Source organism: Mesocricetus auratus, unplaced genomic scaffold (assembly GCF_017639785.1).
Source record: "Mesocricetus auratus isolate SY011 unplaced genomic scaffold, BCM_Maur_2.0 Super-Scaffold_100007, whole genome shotgun sequence".
NCBI lineage: Eukaryota > Metazoa > Chordata > Mammalia > Rodentia > Cricetidae > Mesocricetus > Mesocricetus auratus.
Genome location: NW_024429191.1, coordinates 38,497,579 through 38,517,573, shown reverse-complemented (window position 1 = coordinate 38,517,573; position 19,995 = coordinate 38,497,579).

Below are 19,995 nucleotides of genomic sequence, written 5' to 3'. Positions count from 1 at the left end.
GGGAGCCTCTGCTGAAAGTTGGGGTGCTGTGCCTGGAGGAATGGAAAGGCGATCCCTCGAAGGGAGACCAAAAGGGCATTTCTGCATAGCGGGCGCTGTGGCTAACTTAGACCAAAGAATGGGGCGATACGGTCCTTAGGACCCCTCTGACTACCAGCTATAGATATCACTGACACCCAGGAACCTCACCCCCCAAACAGGGTGGAAGATGAAGGGGGCTGCTGGCCAGGATGCTGACTGGTGTTTGTGAAAGCTCAAAGCTGTGACTCATCTTCGTGGACTGCATTGTCTGATAAGTCAGACCTGAACTAAGATGCAGAGGAACACAAGACCAGAACACCCAGGAGACTGCTTACAAGTTCCTTGAGGGGGGGGCAATTAGGGCTTATGCAGGGACATACAAAGTGATGAAGAACAGGACTAAAGGGTTGGGTCCTGTAGGTGCCCATGTGTCAGCCTTCTATGCTAGAGATGCACTTCTGTGCAAGACAGCGACCCCACACACACCAGAGCCAGGCTGACAAAACTCAGGGGCGGCTAACACTAGTGAGCCTCCTTGACCTGAGGCTTTCCACTCGGGAGGAAGGTAGACTTCTCTACAGGCCCGCACCTTCTGAACTTAAAGGGCTGATGCTGGATGAAGAGATTTCCAAGTCTAAGGATTGGAGCTCCTCTGGGAAGCTGGACTATCTAGCTGTGTGTGGCTGCGCAGTCACCTGTCACAGGAAGGGTGCTCCTGTGGAAAACAAAAGAGGAAATGAGAGAAAAAAATTACATCAGTCTCCACAGTGGTCAGAGCCAAGCAGGTTACTCCTGTGGGCGTGGACCACCCAAGCGAATATGCCGTGTCCTGACAGAAAAGCTTCCAGATGTGGTGGGTGTGTAGCTGAGTGATGGGTGGGGCGAGCCCATCACTTCCTCTCTGAGCCTTGGTTTCCCCATCGAAGGCCCTCTTAACTCCAGTGAGCGGTGTCTTTAACTTGTGATATTCTGTTGTAGCCTATGAGCTGCCTTCCTAGTGGGTGTGGCTGACTCATAACACTCCCTTTGCTGGGAACCCTCCTGCACCCCACTTAGCTGTCCAATGGTGCTTCTGCAGCAAAATGAATCCAGAAGGCAGTCCCAGCCACCCCAGCTTTGGGGGGGGGCGGTGGTCAGCATCAGGGAGACTTCCACCTGGAGGCCTGGCTCCTGCTCCTGGGAAGAGGCAGGGGACTGGAGACCCTGAGCGATGACATATTTAAAGGCATGAGATTGCTTCCAAGAAAAATGATGTGTGAGATTGTAAACGAGTGTCGCCAGGCACTGTGGGCCATACAGACTCAGTGAGAGAGGAGCTGGCACCTCGGCCACCCAGCAAGTGCTGAGGAAGCAGGCAGCAGCTGGGCAGCCCAGGCACAGAGAGGTCTGGCTTTAACCCTGGCCATCTGTGGAGATGGGGCGCTAATGAGGATGAACCACCGTTTAAATACTGGGGAGGGTTCTGCTTTCTTTGGTTTTGGTTAGGTCCGATCATCACAATGGGAGGTAGAGGTAGCCTCTCTCTGAGGGACCTGTCAAACTCAGAGCCCCGGCTCACCTCCGGGCCAGGGCATGGGCGTGGCAGGATGCATGCCCGACATAAGGTAATGCCAGATCTGTGTCTGAGGGCTACCCCAGCCTTCCATTCCCACAGAGGGAGATGGCAGTGGATGGTGGAGATACTACAGCTGACCTACCTTCAACAGAACTCCAGGAGACACGCACCCCTCCCCCCATACACTCTTACCTGCATGCAACCTCACCCAGGGCTAGTGCAGCCTTGTTCCATAGCATAGCGAAGCCAAGGTGATTTCTCTGTGTCTCACAGATCTTTGAGGTGCTTCTTCTTTATATAGCGCTCTGCCCTGCTACGCTCTTCCAAAGGAGCACCCTAGCCTTCCAGTCTCCCTACATCTGCCCAAACAGCCACCAGCCAGCCCAGCACCAGGGTGGAGAGAGCACCTGCCCTGTGGAGGTTCCGCCCCACGTGTCAGTGTCCCTGCTGAAGACAGCAGAAAGGAGACAGAAGCTCCGTGGAGGGGTCACTGAGGAAGAGCATGAAAGGTTCAGGAAACAGAAGGCTCTGGTGCTGGTCCAAAGGCAATGCCCAAAGGAGCCAGGAAGCAGGTAGAGGGCACATCCCTATAGAAGAGCTACTGACAAGCAGTGGGTGGTAAACTGAGCCCACTGAGTTTGACAGCACTCACCTGCCTAAGGACATGCAGCGGGCTAGGAAGGGAACTCCCTGCCCCCTTCCTGCTTCCCTCCCATCTCCATGCTCAGTATTTACTACCGTCTTCCCTTCTCTAGTGTAGATGAGCTCTTGGCTTTGCAGACTGTAGGAAGGGATTTCTACTGGGGAAGTCTCCCAAATACTGTGCTCTGGCACATCACCAAGTGGCTCTCTGGCTGCATTTTGGGTACAGGGCTAGAGAGCTCTTTGTCATCTTCCTCAATGACCACCTAGGCCTGTGCAGCCATCCAAATACAGGGCAGGGGCCAGATGCCATTGTGTTCACAATCGAGAGCAAAAGTCTAACTGAAATTCTAAGCCGAGTCAGCTCTTTGATGGGTCCTCCCGCTTGCGCCCATTTACAGGCCGGGAACCCTCAAGTTAAGGGAAGGTCGGGTCCCCTTAAGGAAGGACTCTGCTAGTTGGCCAGCCTGTCTCTAGCCCTTTTTCAAGGTAACCATCCATAAAGAGAAAGGGAATGACCAGATCTTCTTGAGAATCACTGGGCTCAGTTTCTGAACTCACATGGATTCCCAGGGACCTGAGGTGTCACTGCCCTCAACTGAAAATACAGGCGTAAGAGGGACAAGTGACAATGTTGTCTTAGCTCCACCACGTTTCATAGAGGGTTCTATGGACCCCAAGGCCATCCTGCTGCAGGGTTGCATAATGTGAGTAGACAGTCAACAGCAGGAAGGTAGGCAGGAAGAGGTTAAAGTGGTGGGATTTGTCCTCGTCCTGTATTTGGAACCAGGGGAGCCCGTCTCAGGTGGTCTGTGAGGAGTGGGGCAAGGGGCCACTTATCAGGAAACACTTCCTAATTGAGAAGGTTGGGCAGGGGTCTCCCTAGGGGAGAACGCAAAACCATGCATGAGTCATTTGAAATGAAGCTGGACAGAGTGTGAGGAGAAATGAACCCACCCAGATTGCCAGACACGGACAGAATGAGCTCATGGCTGTGATAGTGTGTGGTGGTGGTGGTGGTGGTGGTGGTGGTGGTGGTGTGTGTGTGTGTGTGTGTGTGTGTGTGAGAGAGAGAGAGAGAGAGAGAGAGAGAGAGAGAGAGAGAGAGAGAGAGAGAGAGAGAGAGAGAGAGAGAGAGAGAGGAGCCACACATGGGAAAGTTAAACTGCAAGTCCAGACTGCCCCCTGCCGATCAGTGAGAGAATGACCAATGCCCCAGCCCCAGTTCTGGTTACCACCCTAGCCTCTATGTGCATACCTACTGGCTTGGGACAGATGCCAGGCAAAAGGCAGACTTGTTGAGAAAAATATTTATCCACATTACTATATCCTCTGGGAGACGAGTGTGAGAAATTTGTTGCTTTTTTTCTTTCGTGCAAGACTTTTACTAAATTGTCTTTACAAAGCAATATTCAGACTCCAGATATAACTCCCAGGTTCTGTTTTGCTGTGGGTATTGGATAAGGTCCAGAAAGGGGTTTCCAACTTTTGTTGTGAAGGTGGGGATTTCATTGCTGGGTTCCACAATGCTTATGCTGCCTGGCAGGAGCTTCTCAGTCTTATGTCATACATCCCAGGAATTGATGTCCAGTACACCTGGCTGAGCACACGGTAATAGTAGTGTTGACAGGATCAGATTTCCACTGTGGATCACCAGCCTACCCACACACTTCATGGCCTCTCTCCTCGGTGTTCCCCTTACCCCAACCTTAAAGCTCTTGGTTCTGACCTCTTTGGTGAACCATAAAACACCACAACCCAAAAAGCCCCTCCCATGAGCTTCTTTTCCTTCTGTGTCTCTTTCCTTCCTTCCTTCCTTCCTTCCTTCCTTCCTTCCTTCCTTCCTTCCTTCCTTCCTATAGTTGTTACTGTTTTTGCTGACCTTGAACTCACTATGTAGCTAAGGATGATCTTAAACTTTTCATCTTCCTGACTCTCTTCACAAATGCTGGGATTAGTTGGGCATCATGCCAATTTATGCAGCAGTAAGCACTGAGTCCAAGGCTTTGTACATGCTTGGAAAGCACTCTGCCAGTAAATTCCTATATCCTCCTCCAGCCCCATCTCTTTCTTCTTCCTCCTCCTCCTCCACTTCTTCGTGTTTTTTTTTTAAATCAGGGTCCTGTATATCCTAGGCTGACCTTGAACTCCTAGACCTCCTGCTCCTGCCTCCTCCTCAAAGTCAGAGATTACAGCTTTGCACCATTCCACTCAATTTCATCCCAAGAGTTTCTAACCGTGGGGCAGCGGTGGTGCACGCCTTTAATCCCAGCACTCGAGAGACAGAGGCAGGAGGATCTCTGTGAGTTTGAGGCCAGCCTGATCTACAGAGTAAGTTTCAGGACAGTCAGGGCTACACAGAGAAACCCTGTCTCGAAAAAACAAAGCAAAATAAAACACAAGTTCTGTCTAAATAATGCACACATCCTTGCCATGGCTACCCTTTCAGCATGAAGCTCCATAGACACTCAAAAATGCTGCCCATTTTATCAAGTTTCTTTGTTTTAACTTTTCACTGCTTCGTAAGTTGTCCTTCAATGTCTGAAGGAGAGAGAGACAATGGAGAGAAAGAGACGAACAGAGGGGAGAGGAGAATATGAATCCAGCAGATCTTCTGAGCGTCACCCTGGAAAAGTCAGTGGGGAGTAAGACTGGAACAGAACGCATGAAACCCACAGAGTAGAACAAGCCTGTAGTCCCAGTGCTCAAGGATAAGGCATGAGACCTCAAGTTCGTCACCAGACCCCGAACATAGCAAGACTGTCTTTTAAAAAAATCAAGAGAGGCCGGGTGGTGGTGGCGCATGCCTTTAATCCCAGCACTCGGGAGGCAGAGGCAAGCGGATCTCTGTGAGTTCGAGGCCAGCCTGGTCTACAAAGTGAGTTCCAGGACAGCATCCAAAGCCACAGAGAAACCCTGTCTCGAAAAACCAAAAAAAAAAAAAATCAAGAGAGGATAGAGAAATGCCTCAGCAGTTAGGAGCACTTGCTGCGCTTCCAGAGGAGCGAGTTAGATTCTCAGTAGTCACATAGTGACCCACAACCAAGGACCCCAGGGACTTGGATGCCCTCTTTGGGTTTCCCAGGGTACCAGGCATACAGTAGTACACAGACATACATGTAGAAAAAAAACCACACACACACTTAAATAAATTGGGTTTGAGTGGGGGCAATTGTGGCACATGTCTTTAATACCAGCACCTCAGAGGCAGAGGCAGGAGGATCTCTACGAGCTCAAGGCCAACCTGGTCTACAGAATGAGTTCCAAGACAGTCAGGTCTACATAGAGAAACCATTTCTCAAAAAACAAAGTAAACTAACGAAGTGGGCTGAGTGAGATGGCTCCATGGTTAAGAGACACTGGATGCTTGTCCAGGGACCACGGCTGGATTTCCAGACACACGTGGAAGCTCATAATCATCTTTAACTCCAGTCCCAGGGAATCCGACACTCTCTTTTGTTCTCCTTGGACACCAGGCACACACCTGGCGTACAGTCAAATATACAGGCAAACACACATAAGATAAAGAGTAACTTTTCATTTTAAAAACCAAGAAATTCAACAAGCTGCCAGTGGAAAGAAACACAGAAAAGACCACACCATGATGTGAGGGTGACCTTGCAGTCACATCTGTCACCTTTTGACTATCAGGGTTGATCTGGCTGATCTGGCTGTTGTGGAAGACCAAGGTCACCCTCCCCTCAGGTGTCATTCCTCAGAACTTTTTTTTAAAGATTTATTTATTTTGACTTTCCAGATATAAGTGTTTTGCTTGCATGTGTGTGTTTGATGTCCTTGGAGGCTAGAAGAGGCCCTGGAATAACAAACTGTCATAAGCTGCAGGTGGATGCTGAGAGCCAAACCTGTGTTCTTTGCAAAAGCAAAAAGCATTCTTTATGGCTGACCATCTCTCCAGTCCAACCGTCCATCTGTCTTTTGTTCTAATGATCTGTCTGTCCCTGTCTTCGGTGTCTCCCTGGAACCCGAATTATTAATTTGTGCCACCTGTCTGCTTGTTTGGACCAAAGGATACTGACCTTTGGTCCCCGTGCCTGCAGAACAGGCACTTCACTGACCGAGTCAGCCCCTCAAGCCCTCGCTGTGCTCATTTTGTCTTCTCTGGGAGGGCCCATGAGGCACATAAGAAGGAAGGTCCTTGAAAAGATGTGCTGAATTGGATATGGGGTGAGTGTGTCCCCCAGGTTCATGTGTTGGGAACTTGGCCCTCTGTGTAGCATTATTGGAGACCATTAAGAAATGGTTCCTAGGGGCTGAATGGTTGTTGCTTTCGCAGAGGACCCAGTATGGACTTCTAGTATGTCTTTAACTCCAGTTCCAGGAGAGCTAATGCCCTCTTCTGGCCTCTGTGGGCACTGCACAAATGTGGTGCACTGACTTTTAAAAATAAATAAATCTATAAAATAAATAAATCTAAGAGGAAAAAGAAAGAAAGGATGTTTAAGCCAGGCTTGGGGGAGGTCACTTTTACAATCCCAGCACGTGTGTTTTTTCTGACCACAGTAACATAAAATGATAAATAAATAAGTGTTGGTTGGGAAACATTCCTATAAATACAGTATTCAGAAGATAGGAGCAGAAAGATTGAATAATTTGGGGCCAGCCTGGACTTACAGAGTGGGACCCTGTCTCAAAAAATAATTTTGTTTTGTTTTGTTTTGCCAGCCATGGTGGCATAAGCCTTTAATCCAGTACTCAGGAAGCAAACTCAGCCAAGTCTACATAGTGAGTTCCATGCCAGCAGGGCTGCACGAAAGTAGAAAGTGACTGATTCACTAGTGCTCTGAGAGATGTTCATGGTCCTACTTGGTGCCCAAGAGCGTTGTTTTTAAATGCCTCAAGCTCCCCAGCCTCCTGCTTTTCAACAAGGCCTCTTCTGCATGTACACACTGTCATGATATCATCTTCCGTCTCCAGAGACCAGATAGGCTTCTGGATGCTGGACAGTCAGCCTCCCAAACTGTTTCTAAATAAACCTCTCTCCTTTGGTGTTCTCTATGGAAGGATGGGCTAATTCAAAAGGGAGGGGAAGGATGGAGAAGGCATAACCCTCTTGAAAGAGAGAAACAGATTGCAGAGAAATGAGACAGAATGGGAGGAGATGAAGTGTCTGGAGGTACCAAGCGCTCAAGTTCAGATCACACTGTGTGTGTGTGTGTGTGTGTGTGTGTGTGTGTGTGTGTGTGTGTGTGGGGGGGTCAGGTGAAGGCTACATTGGTAGACAAGAGCAGAGCCTTTCTGGGATGTAGTGTGCAAACAGCAAGTGCTAATGGGGGGATATTTGGGAAGTCTCTATCCCGTGGCACTGTCCTACCTTCTGCGGACATGAAGTTTGAGTTGTGTCGCCCCACCCCCACCCCCACCCCTGTGTCTTGATCTTTCCCCTGGGTTTAGCTCTGGGATGGAACTGAGAACGTTTCCATTGCAACAAGAGACAACACAGCCCCTGCAGATCCTGGCTTGTACCTGCCCTCGACAAAGCTTACCTTGGCCAGGTGAGGTCCCCAGCTTAGTTTTTGTTCTGACCAAAACAAGCTGGGCCTACACCCAGCTTGTTTGCAGGCAATGGAAACAGAAGGGTCTCAAAGCTGAGCTCACATCCTAAGGGCATGTCTGGCTCTCTCCCTGCTCTTGAATGGCTGGTCCACAGGCTGAAGATGGAGGGGTGAGGTCGTGATACCTTAGACTCCCTCCACCAAGAGAGATGATAGCCCGAGGATAATTCAGTTGTCCAGTGACTTTCCCTCTTCTGTCTGACCCTTGCCCCACATTCCTGTTCTCTAGGGTCCACATAATCAACTTGTGTGGGGGAACCTCAGCTTCAGGCTCTGATGCTGTGCCCTCTCAGGCAGGTCTGGCCTTTCAACAGTGGGGCTAGGAGAAAATCAGAATGGAAGGGGACTTGTCCAGTGTTGTTCACTCCTGATTTAAGAGAAACTGTCTTAGTTTCCCAATATCGTGTAAGACATGCAGCACTTGTCTTTCTGTGCCTGGCTTAACTCCTCTATTTACCATCTTCTAATCCAATTCATATCACAAAAGATACCAATTTTTACGGCCAACAAATAGGGTTTATTGTACCACATTTCTCTTACCATTCATCAATCATGGACACTTGTGGCTTCTGTTTCTTGGCCATTGTAAATGGTGCTGTGGTAAACATGAGTCTGTTGACGCCTCTTTGGAAGATTGGCTCCAATTGCACACATACATACACACACACATTCACACACACACACACACACACACACACACACACACACACACACACAACTAGTCTAGGGCAGGAATGTCAGCTATATCTACCAAGGAGACTAACCTGGTTCGCACAGAGCCAGGCACACAGCAGGGAAGAGTTTTGGTTGCCACTGTCATGAGATGTAGCATCTACACAATGCAAACCCTGACTTAGGCTACGGGAATGTTGAGAGTACTAGCAGAAGACACCACCAAATTCACCCATAATTAAAGGGATGGATTACGTGCAAAGGGATGCTGAGTGCCCTTTCCAAGCTGCTTTGCCCTGAGCATCTCCACGTGGTGGCAGTATTTGCTGAAAAGCAGAACTGTAGGGAAAAAGGGTCCAGCCAAAGAAACACACCCTGAGCAGAGCCAAAGAAACACACTTTGACCCTGCAACCAGAACTAAAAAAATGCACCCTGACCCTGAAATCAGTGCCAAAAGAACACACTTTGTCCCGGGAATCAGAGTCAGTGAAAGAAATACACCCTGGTCCTAAAATTAGAGCCAAAAGGCTAAAAAGGACCAGTACAAGAAACACACTTTAGCCCTGAAACCAGAGACAAATCTGACCCTAATCCTGTGTAGAAAACTAACCAATCCTTGATCAGGAGCTCTAGCCAATCTGAGCTCAGCATTAAAATCTGACCAATCCCCACTCTGGAAGCCCTATATAAACCCTGTGTCTGTTCAGCTTGTGGTTGTTCCTGCTACCAGAACCACCTGTCCTCTGCCACTCTGGCAGAGGGCAGCCACTCCTGGATTCTTCCCTCCCAATAAACCCCTTGGATGAACTTTGGATGAAGATTTCCTTTTGCGGCTGCTAGGCAGAGCAGAGCAAACAGGGCTGTAACACTTTTGCCGGAGAAACCTTCCCTTGGCAGAGCTGAGTCAGTTCTTCTGGAGCAGAGCTGAACTGTAGCAACTTTGCTGGAGAAACCTTTTGTGCCGGAGCAGAGCAATACACTGGGGAAGCCTTTCTCTGAGGCAGGGCTGTAAGCTGCTAAGCTTACTGCAACCTGTGGTGGTCCTTGGCTCCCGAGCTCCAGGATACCTTTCCATCTGAGCTGTGTAACACTCAGTATTCTGTGGCTCCCAAGTGCCAGAATATCTGTCCCATCCCAATCTGACTGAAATGCCTATAAGAATCCTGTCACTAAAAAGTCTGAGTGGTCTAATGCCTTCAACTTCTTGCTGCAGCCTGGGAACCAGAACTGAGACTGGAGTGTACAGTCTGTGACCCACTGTGACAGAAGTGTAGGATTCTACACTTTAATTCCATTTTTAAAAATCATTCTGCAGTGATCCAACTATGGCCCTTGGTTTCGAAAACCATGAAATCCCAGGATTTAAGGGCTCTATCTACCCAGCTGCTTGGGCCCCAGGATCTTGAAGCTCACCCCACCCACAAGGGATTTGATGCTAATTCCACAAGTGAGCTGGAGTCTGGTGTCCTGCACCAATAGAGCTGAGATTCCATCTGGTTTTTATCATGGAGGTCCTCCATACCACACATCTGCAGGGAGGGCCCAAGCAACTCACAGTGAGGGCAGTACTGGGCTTTCTCACAGAGAAGAAGGTTGCAAAACACCCAGAAGCCCAGCAGACAGAAGGAAGAGGGTAGGGACTGTGGGGTAGGGACCCCCAGACTAGGATCTAGACTGTTTCTTCTCACTCTTCCATTCCACTGTAAGCCTGATTTTCCTATATGAGGAGGTGCTAACCTGAGCTTCTGGTGACTTCCATGGTATCGGAGATATCTTCAATATGACTTGAGTGTGTTGCCCAAGGCTTCATAGGTTGAAATTGAGTCCTCATTTGGGGTTCTAAGAGGGTAAAAATCTAATTGACTGTGGCATTCAGAGTGACCATTGTAAGCATTTCGGGCTGGATGGGTATGGAACAGGAGTGGGTCAGGTATTCTGGCACTCGGGAGCCACACAATACTGAGTGTTACACAGCTCAGGTGGAAAGGTATCCTGGAGCTTGGGAGCCAAGGACCACCACAGGTTGCAGTAAGCTTAGCAGCTTACAGCCTTGCCTCAGAGAAAGGCTTTCCCAATGTATCAGCTCCGCTCCGAAGGACAGGGTCTTCCTGGGGATGTTCACCCAGTGTAGCAGTTTTGCTTGGCAGGAGGTTTCTTGGGAGAAATTGCTACAGTTCAGCTCTGTGAGCGGAGAGCTGAGAGCTGGGAGCATCGTGTAACAACAACTCAGCTCTACCAAGGGAAGGTTTCCCAGGCAAGTGTTTCAGCCCTGCTCACTGTGCTCTGCTTTGCTCTGCTCTGCCCAGGGTCACCCCTACTCTGTCGCCACCACAAAAGAAGATCTTCACCCAAAGCTCATCCAAGGGGTTTATTGGAAGGGAAGGATCCAGGAGAGTGGCTGCCCTCTGCCAGAGTGGCAGACGACCGGTGGTTCTGGTAGCAGGAACAGCCACAAGCTGGACAGACACAGGGTTTATATAGGACTTCCAGGGTGGGGATTGGTCAGATTTCAGTGCTGAGCTCAGATTGGCTAGAGCTCTGCTCAGGGATTGGTTAGTTTTCTACACAGGATTAGGGTCAGATTTGGCTCTGGTTTCAGAGCCAAAGTGTGTTTCTTGTGCTAGTCCTTTTTAGCCTTTTGGCTCTAATTTTAGAGCCACGGTGCATTTCTTTCACTGACTCTGATTCCCGGGACAAAGTGTGTTCTTTTGGCACTGGTTTCAGGGTCAGGGTACATTTCTTTAGGTCTGGTTGCAGGGCCAAAGTGTGTTTCTTTGGCTCTGCTCAGAGTGTGTTTCTTTGACTGGCCCCTTTTCCCTACAACCATGGTTAAATAAGATCCAGAGTGGGCCCTGTGAATGATGAGCAGTGAATTTATAGGAATAGGGGGAGAGGCTTGAAGAGACAAATAAGTACATTAATTTAAAAAAATTACTAGAGGCTGTAGGCAATCCGGGCTGGATGGGGATGGGATGGGTATTCTAATGTAAGGGTTTCGGTCAATGGGATGGATCAGGTATTCTGGCACTCGGTGTAGGGAAAAGGGGCCAGTCAAAGAAACACACCCTGAGCAGAGCCAAAGAAACACACTTTGTCCCTGAAACAAGAACCAAAGAAATGTTCCCTGACCCTGAAACCAGTGCCAAAGGAACACACTCTGTCCCTGGAATCAGAGTCAGCGAAAGAAATGCACCCTGGCCCTAAAATTGGAGCCAAAAGGCTAAAAAGGACCAGAGAAAGAAACACACTTTGGCCCTGGAACCAGAGCCAAATCTGACTCTAATCCTGTGCAGAAAACTAACCAATCCTTGAGCAGAGCTCTAGCCAATCTGAGCTCAGCACTGAAATCGGACCAATCCCTACCGTGGAAAAACTTCCCGGCCCCCAAGAATCCCTATATAAACCCTGTGTGTGTGCAGCTTGGCTGGTCCAGCTGCCTTCCAATAAACCCCTTCGGATGAGCATTGGGGACGGTGGCTATGGAGCAGAGGTGACCCTGGGCAGAGCAGAGCAGAGCAAGCAGGGCTGTAACACTTGCCTGGAAAACCTTCCCTTGGCAGAGCGGAGTTGTTACACTGGATCTCCCTTCCGGCTCTCAGCTCTCTGCTCTCCTGGAGCAGAGCTGAACTGTAGCAACTTCGACCAAGAAACCTCCTGCAGAGCTAAACTGCTACACTAGGCGAACATCCCTAGCTGGATGACCCTGTCCTGCCGGAGCGGAGCCAATGTAAGCAGCTAAGCTTACCACAACCTGTGGTGGTCCTTGGCTCCCGAGCTCCAGGATACCTTTCCACCTGAGCTGTGTAACACTCAGTATTCTGTGACTCCTGAGTGCCAGAATACCAGGCCTACTCCTGTTCCACCCATCTGGAAACACTTACACTCAGGAGTCACAGGATACTGAGTGTTACACAGCTCAGGTGGAAAGGTATCCTGGAGCTTGGGAGCCAAGGACCACCACAGGTTGCAGTAAGCTTAGCAGCTTACAGCCCAGCCTCAGGCAAAGGCTTCCCCAGTGTATCTGCTCCACTCTGGCAGGACGGGGTCTTCCAGCTGGGGATGTTCGCCTAGTGTAGCAGTTTTACTCGGCGAAGTTGCTACAGTTCAGCTCTGCACCCAGGGAGCAGAGTGTAACAACTCTGCTCTGCCAAGGGAAGGTTTCCCAGCCAAGTGTTACAGCCCTGCTCGCTCTGCCCAGGATCGCCTCTGCTCCATCGCTGCTGCAAAAAAAAGATCTTCACCCAAAGCTCATTGAAGGGGTTTATTGGGAGGGAAGGATCCAGGAGAGTGGCTGCCCTCTGCCAGAGTGGCAGAGGACAGCCAGGTAGCATAAGCAGACACAAGCTGAACAGACACAGGGTTTATATAGGGCTTCCAGGGTGGGGATTGGTCAGATTTCAGTGCTGAGCTCAGATTGGCTAGAGCTCTGCTCAGGGATTGGTTAGTTTTCTGCACAGGATTAGGGTCAGATTTGGCTCTGGTTCCAGGGCCAAAGTGTGTTTCTTTCTCTGGTCCTTTTTAGCCTTTTGGCTCCAATTTTAGGGCCAGGGTGCATTTCTTTCGCTGACTCTGATTCCAGGGACAAAGTGTGTTCTTTTGCCACTGGTTTCAGGGTCAGGGTACATTTCTTTAGTTCTGGTTGCAGGGCCAAAGTGTGTTTCTTTGGCTCTGCTCAGGGTGTGTTTCTTTGGCTAGTCCCTTTTCCCTACAGAGGCACCTCTCACCGACAAACCTCCAGAACCATGGTCCTTTGTAAACCTTTTTTTTTCCTTCCAAGTTAGCCAGCTGGTGTTACGATGTTATAACAGAAATCAGACTAATACAGGGTCTAAGCTGATAAGGCTAAAATAGTATTCCAAAGGGAACATTTGGAGATGTGAACATTCTCTTGGAGAAAGCTCATGCTGAGGCAAAACTGAGAAAGAGAAGCTTCATTCTCCTCCACAGTCTCTCCAGGAACAGCAATGGAGAAGCCAGGCGCTGGGCACTGCATCTACCATTGTAATTTGGAAATGAGTATGTCAGGGGCCATCTCAGAAAAACGGTCATGCATGGTATGGGCTCACATCAGCTCATCAGGCGTGTTAGTTAACTTTCTCATTGTTTGACTTACAGTTTGAGGTTTGGGTCCATCATGGCAGGGAAGGCATAATGGCAGGAGCTCAAGGCAGCTGTTCACAGAGCAGGAGCAGCCAGGAAGCAATGAGTGAACACTTAGCTCAATGTCTCCTTGCTGTGCAGTCTAGGACCCCGTGGAATGGCACTGCTCACACTTAAGGCGGGCCTCCCTATTTCCACTAACCTAACCTAGAGACTCCCTCACAGATATACCCAGAAGTCTGTCTTCATGGTGACTCTAGTTCCTGTTCAGTCAGCTTAACCACCACAGCAGCTTCTCCTCACCAGAAAAACCCCACAGACACATAATCCATCGGGCACATCTCACCATGCAACCCAGATAACAGGCTTATCTTTTGAACCCGACTGTCTGTATTCCCACCTTAGAGGGATGGAGCATAACTCTCAAACAGTTTGAGATCCAAAAAGACAGGATCAGCCTCTGGGCATTGGATAGCTGCTGCCCTGGAGCCTTGACAGAAGTGTGGTTGCTGTTCTCATACTGCTACGGCCTTGGAGAAATCTTCTCACCGGAAAGCTGTATTGCACTAAGAATTTTCCCAAGAACCACAAGAACATAGGGTTGGAACTATAGGAGGGTAATATACAGTAGCCCCTGGTAACCTTGGGGAACTCTTTAAGAAAAACAAACAAACAAACAAACAGGAATGCATGGAACCAATAACAACCACCAAATCCTACATATACTAGTTCCCTCTCACATACCTGTGATGAATTTGAGTTTATAAATGGGGCATACTGGGAGCTAAACAACCAAACTGAGAATAAACAGAACTGTTTCCACCTCACAGCTCTGAAGACAGAAGCCAGTCTTATATAACTCTAGGAAGCTCAGCATAGTATCTTTTTTTTTTCTTTCCTTATTGCTTACCTTTACCATTTCAATCAAAGGAAGCACTTTCTAACTTCTCTTGTACATACTTGAATTCCAGCATCACTGCTCTTTTTGGCTGTTGAGAAAAGAAAGGGTCACTTAAATGGAAGTACATTGGTATGGACACTGTCCATCTCATAACAGACTTAAAGAGTGGGCAGAGTCCAGTGTGGGGATGTTAATGAGGTGATGCCCATTCCACAGGAGTTGGAGTCAGATATTATCACACAGCACACAATGGAGTGAAGTTTAAAGTTCATTGTTTATTTTTGGGATTTTCCCAAAGCGTTTCTGGACTGTTGTTAACTGAGGGTGACTGAAGCCACAGAAAGTAAAACTTTGGATAAAGGTTAGGGGGAGGTGACTGTAAATATTACTATAAACTAGGAAAATAAGGCACTCAGATGCAGAGGCATCACCATCAAGATCAGCCTTGGATACAGGAGCTCCCTATCTCAAAACAAATAAGAAAGAATGGAAGGAATGAAAGAATGAAGGAAGGAAGGAAGGAAGGAAGGAAGGAAGAATGGGCGGGCCAATGTAAGAAACAGTCTGTTAGGAGAAATACACTGAGATAAGTCAGTAGGAGGAGATGCTCAGCAATGGGAATAGTTGAGGAAGCAGAACACCCAGATAGCTCTTGGGCACAACATTACAAGTGGAACAGCTACTAGGCCTGCACCTGCCAGGCACAAAACCAGACAGCAAGCACGAGTCCAGTCTGGATAAAGCTGGGGACAACCACAATGCATGCTGGAGAAGAGTTATAGACTAGATACAGCTGGAGAAGGGTTATAGACTAGACACAGATCATGCAAGCAGCCTCACACAGAAGGCAACGTGAAGTGACCCTCAAAGATCAGACCATCCCAAGCTGGAAGCCTTGCTTGCAAAGGCCCTGCAAAGACACACCCATGTTGATGATTGCCACAGATACGGCTGCAGAACTGGCAATACTTCTGGTTCTGGTTCCTAAGAAGATGTGGGATGGTGTGTGGGTGGACAAGGATATGGGGAGGAGGTGCAACAAGAAAAAGCAGTCCCAGATAAGCGGGAAGCTCACTAGCTATGAAGAAAAGAACACACCATCAACAGGACAGAACAATCCACACAGTCAGGCTAAGTGGCTTAACTGGAGGGTAGAAGTGGGTAGAGGGAGCGCAGAGTCCAAGGTCAGGAAAGTTCAGTCTTCAAGGACAGATTCAGGAGCAGCTGTGGCTGAATCATTTCCTTCCTCCTGTCAGCCCCACCCACCCACGCATCTGGGGCACAGTCCCACCTGCTTGCTTTAGTGCCATCTTTCTCGAAGAGTGTGCCAAGGCAGCCCAGGATGCCCCAGAAAGCTCCCAGTGTGGTGTAGAATGTTTTCTCTTGTCCAGGGTGGTTTATCTCTGTTAGATACAGGTGTGTTTCATTTTGGTGCAGATGGCTCCAAATTCCTCTCAAAGATTTTGTCTCGGTGAGGTTGGGCTTGCAGGTGGTTGCTATGATTAAAAGCAGAGATGGTGTGCACAGCAGCCTGTAGACTTTACAGTATGATTTTCTTGTTTTTGTTTTTCATTTTGGTTTGTTTTGGTTTAGTGTTGGCTTTGGTTTCTTGAGGCAGGGTTTCTCTGTGTAACTTTGGAGCCTGTTCTGGAACTCATTCTGTAGACCAGGCTGGCCTCGAACTCACAGTGATCCACCTAGCTCTGCCTCCCAAGTGCTGGGGTTAAAGGTATGCACCCCCACCGCCATTGAAGGTGCTGTTTTTGGTTGGTGGAGAATTACAGCTATTGGAGGATGAAATTAGCCAGGTGTAGTGGTACGTACATTACCTAGAATTCAGGTGGCAGAGATAGGCAGATATCTTCGAGTTAGAGGCCACCCTAGTCTACACAGCAAGTTCCAGGGTAACCAGGATTACATAGAGACCCTGTCTCAAACAACAACAAAAGATGAACTTAAAGTGGCATGTGTGGCTGAAGAGATGGCTAAGTGGTTAAGAACACTTCCCAAGGACCCAGGTTCTATTCTCAGCATCCACGTGGTGGCTTGCAACACCTGTAATTCCAGTTCCAGATCTGACACCTTCTGGCTTCCTTCAGTATCCTTCACATGGTGTACAAACAAAATACCCATACACATAAAATAATAAAAAAGGATGCTCAGGGCTGGAGAGATAGTTCAGGGGTTCAGAGCACTGGATACTCTTCCAAAGGACCTGGGTTCAATTCCCAGCATCCACAAGGTGGTTCACAACTATCTGTAACTTTAGTTTCAGGAGGCCTGACACCCTCTTTCTAGCCTCTACAGACACTGCATATACATGATACATGAACACACACACACACACACACACACACACACACACACACACATAGGCAAACTCCCATACATGTTAAATAAAATATAAAAATTAGGAGGTTCCTATGAACCGAATTGAACTCCTGGAACCCACTTGCAAAGAGGAGTGATGACCAAGGGAATCGGGATAGGGCTGGCGAGGCCCACAGGGGCAGCTGACCTAAACAAGGGGCATCACATGGACCCCAGACTGATGACTGGGGGGCCAGCATGGGACTGATCCAAACATCCTCCCACCGAACCTGGGTGACAGAGAGGAGGCCTTGGCAATCTGTGGGACCTGGGAGAGTGGAGCAGTATTTATCCTGGCATACAGAGGGACTCTGGGAGTCCATGTGGAGGGATGCTCTCTCAACCTGGACACATGGGGAAGAACCTGAGCCATTCCCGGGATGATGTGACGGACTCTGGAAATCCCTCATGGAGGCCCTTGCCCTCCCTGGGGAACGGAGGGGGGGTGGAGTGGGGGTGAGGGGTTGGGAAGATTGGGGGAGGAGGGGAGAGAGAGGGAACTGAAAGTGACATGCTTAGAAAGTTAAATAAAAATATGGAAAAAATAATAAATAATAAATAAATAAATAAAATTAGGAGGCTCAAAAGATTGCTCAACAACTAAGAGTGCTTGCTGCTCTTGCATAGCCCCCAGGTTCAGTACACAGCACCCATATAGTGATTTACAAACATCTGTAACTTCAGTTCCAGGGAATCTGATACCCACTTCTAACCTCTTTGGGTACTAGGCACAAATGTGATTTAATATACATACATACATACATACATACATACATACATACATACAGGGAAACACTTTATATACATAAAAAGTATAAAGTAATAAAATAAAAATATTAAAATAGCATCTATTGGCTGTGGGTGTGCTCCAGTGTCAGAGTGCTTGCTACTGAGTTTGGTCCCCAACACCACACACGTATACACACATATACACACAATACACAAACACACACACGTGTACACACACAGGAGTCAGTGTGCATTTCTTTCTATCTATGTGGATTTTTGAATGTAACTTCTAAATATTGTTTGGATCTAATTTCTTAGTTCACAAAGCCATTGTGCATTTCTTTTAGCCTGGATATAGAGAAAACTGCAACTTTCTTTGAACTTAGAGGACCCATGCCTTTGAAAAGGTCGTGAGAAGGACCCCATAGGATCAGTGAAGGGAGTTCCTGGAAGGAACTGAGCACCTGCAGGCTGCAGGGTAGGGGTTGGAAGGGGCTGCCTCTTCTGCTCTTGGAATCCCACACTGCCTGCTCACTAATCCCTGTTGGGACAAAAATGATTTTTCCTCTAGGGCCACTCATATGTAGTGGCATCTTGTCTCATCAGAGCCACTGTCAGTCCCTTGAAGCTCAGCTCCGAAGTGGTTTCCATAGAAAACCCTCAAATGTCCTCAGTCACCCCAAAGCATTTGCAATACTGGCGTGTCCTCACTCATCTCTGTCCCACCCTAGTTCAGCTCTCTCAGTTGTGCCCAGTGAGAAAGCCTGTGGTTAAAGAGACTTGGTCTCACCTTCCACAATCCACCATGTTGTATTCACCAAATGCCCACCCTTGTGACAGTGGTACAGAGGCTGTCCTATCCCCCCTGCATTATGTGGTTTGGCAGCACACTGGCTGGTAAGGGACAGCTCCTTCTGAGACAGCAGAGGGCGCTCCTAGAAACAACCTAATCCCTGGACAAGAAGGAAACCACAGGCAACACGAGTGCTCCCAGTAAGAGAGACAAAATGCAGGTGTCCTCAAAAGCCAGACTGCTAGTCAGAGAGCAAGAAGGAAACACTGAGTTATAGCACATAGCTCCTGCAAGACAGAAGCTAAGGCAAGTGGATAACAAGTCCACGGCCAGACTGAGTTCTAGGCCCCAACGGAAGTTAGGCAGGCAGAAAGAGAAGTGATGAGCCATGGAAAGAGGAATACAAAAAGGGAGGGATGGAAGAGAGAATCCCAGAGGTCCTGGTGTACAGAAAATCCCTCTGCTGCAATCGTCCACACCAAATGAGAAGCCATCTCCCAGGCTCCATGGAGGCTGCCCAGAACAGGGCAGGGTCTCTTATATCTTGGTGGTTGCATACAAACTTTGAGAAAACCTGGCACAGAGTCCTTGGAGAGCTAATGACCCCTCAAACTTGTCCCCGACTCAGGGAGCCAAGGCACTCTGGCTCCCTCCTCTCTGTTCTCTCCCTCCCTCTAAGGCCTGGTGTGATCACTCAAGTCTCCAGTGAAAGTGCGGCAGGACAGAGCCGGGCCTGCAAACCGTGGTGGGGGCAGAGATCCATTCTCACACAAGCTCTCAGTTCTGGCTCTTTCCGTACCAACAGGGTGGTGGGGTACTGGCACTTTGCTGCCCACCACCCACAGGACGATGGAAGAAACTAAGAGACCAGAGAAACACTTGTAGACAAATAGAGTAGGAGGGGTGGTCTGAGGAAACAGCACCCCCGTGCCTCGTTTGGTGGAATCTGAAAAGGTTCTGTGGGGAAGAAGGATGTGCCTTGCTGGTGGGTACTTAGGGTCACTCTCCTTTTTGTCTGGAGAGCCATCAGCCATGGAGTGCTTCTCACCAGTTCCGCTAATCCCCAGACTACAGCACCCGGAAGGTGGAGATGCTGGGAGCTTTCCTGCTGGGCTCAGGTCATGCATAGCTGAGGTTCTCCCGGCAATTGATAATTGGGTGAGATGTTCACTGAGAGAGGGACAGTCCAAAGTACCCATGAACCAGCTCTCCTCCCTGCCTGCCTCATTCTGGGAGTCCTCCCCTCCTTCCTTCTGAGGGTGGGGGTCTAGTAGTGACTCAGACCAGGAAGGGTGGACAAAGGCCAGCCTTACCTCGACTAAGCAGCTTCACAACGGTGGTGCAGAAGAGAAAGAATGGTTCCCGCTCTAAAGTTGGGTCTCCTGATGCCATCTCCAGGTGACTCCTGGAGCCAGGGTCTATAAAACCTGATGGCATCCTCAACATCATGAACTCGATTTACTGATGGTAACCAAATATGGAATTGGGTGGGAGGAGTAATGCTACAGGGAACGGCATGACCCTGTTTCTCCAGTCTATACTAAACTTACCGAAACAACTGGCCATCTCCTGCTGAGAGGCAGCACTGCACAGGGCGCCCCACTGTCTAGAAGTGGACAGTGCCCCACTAACAAGCTC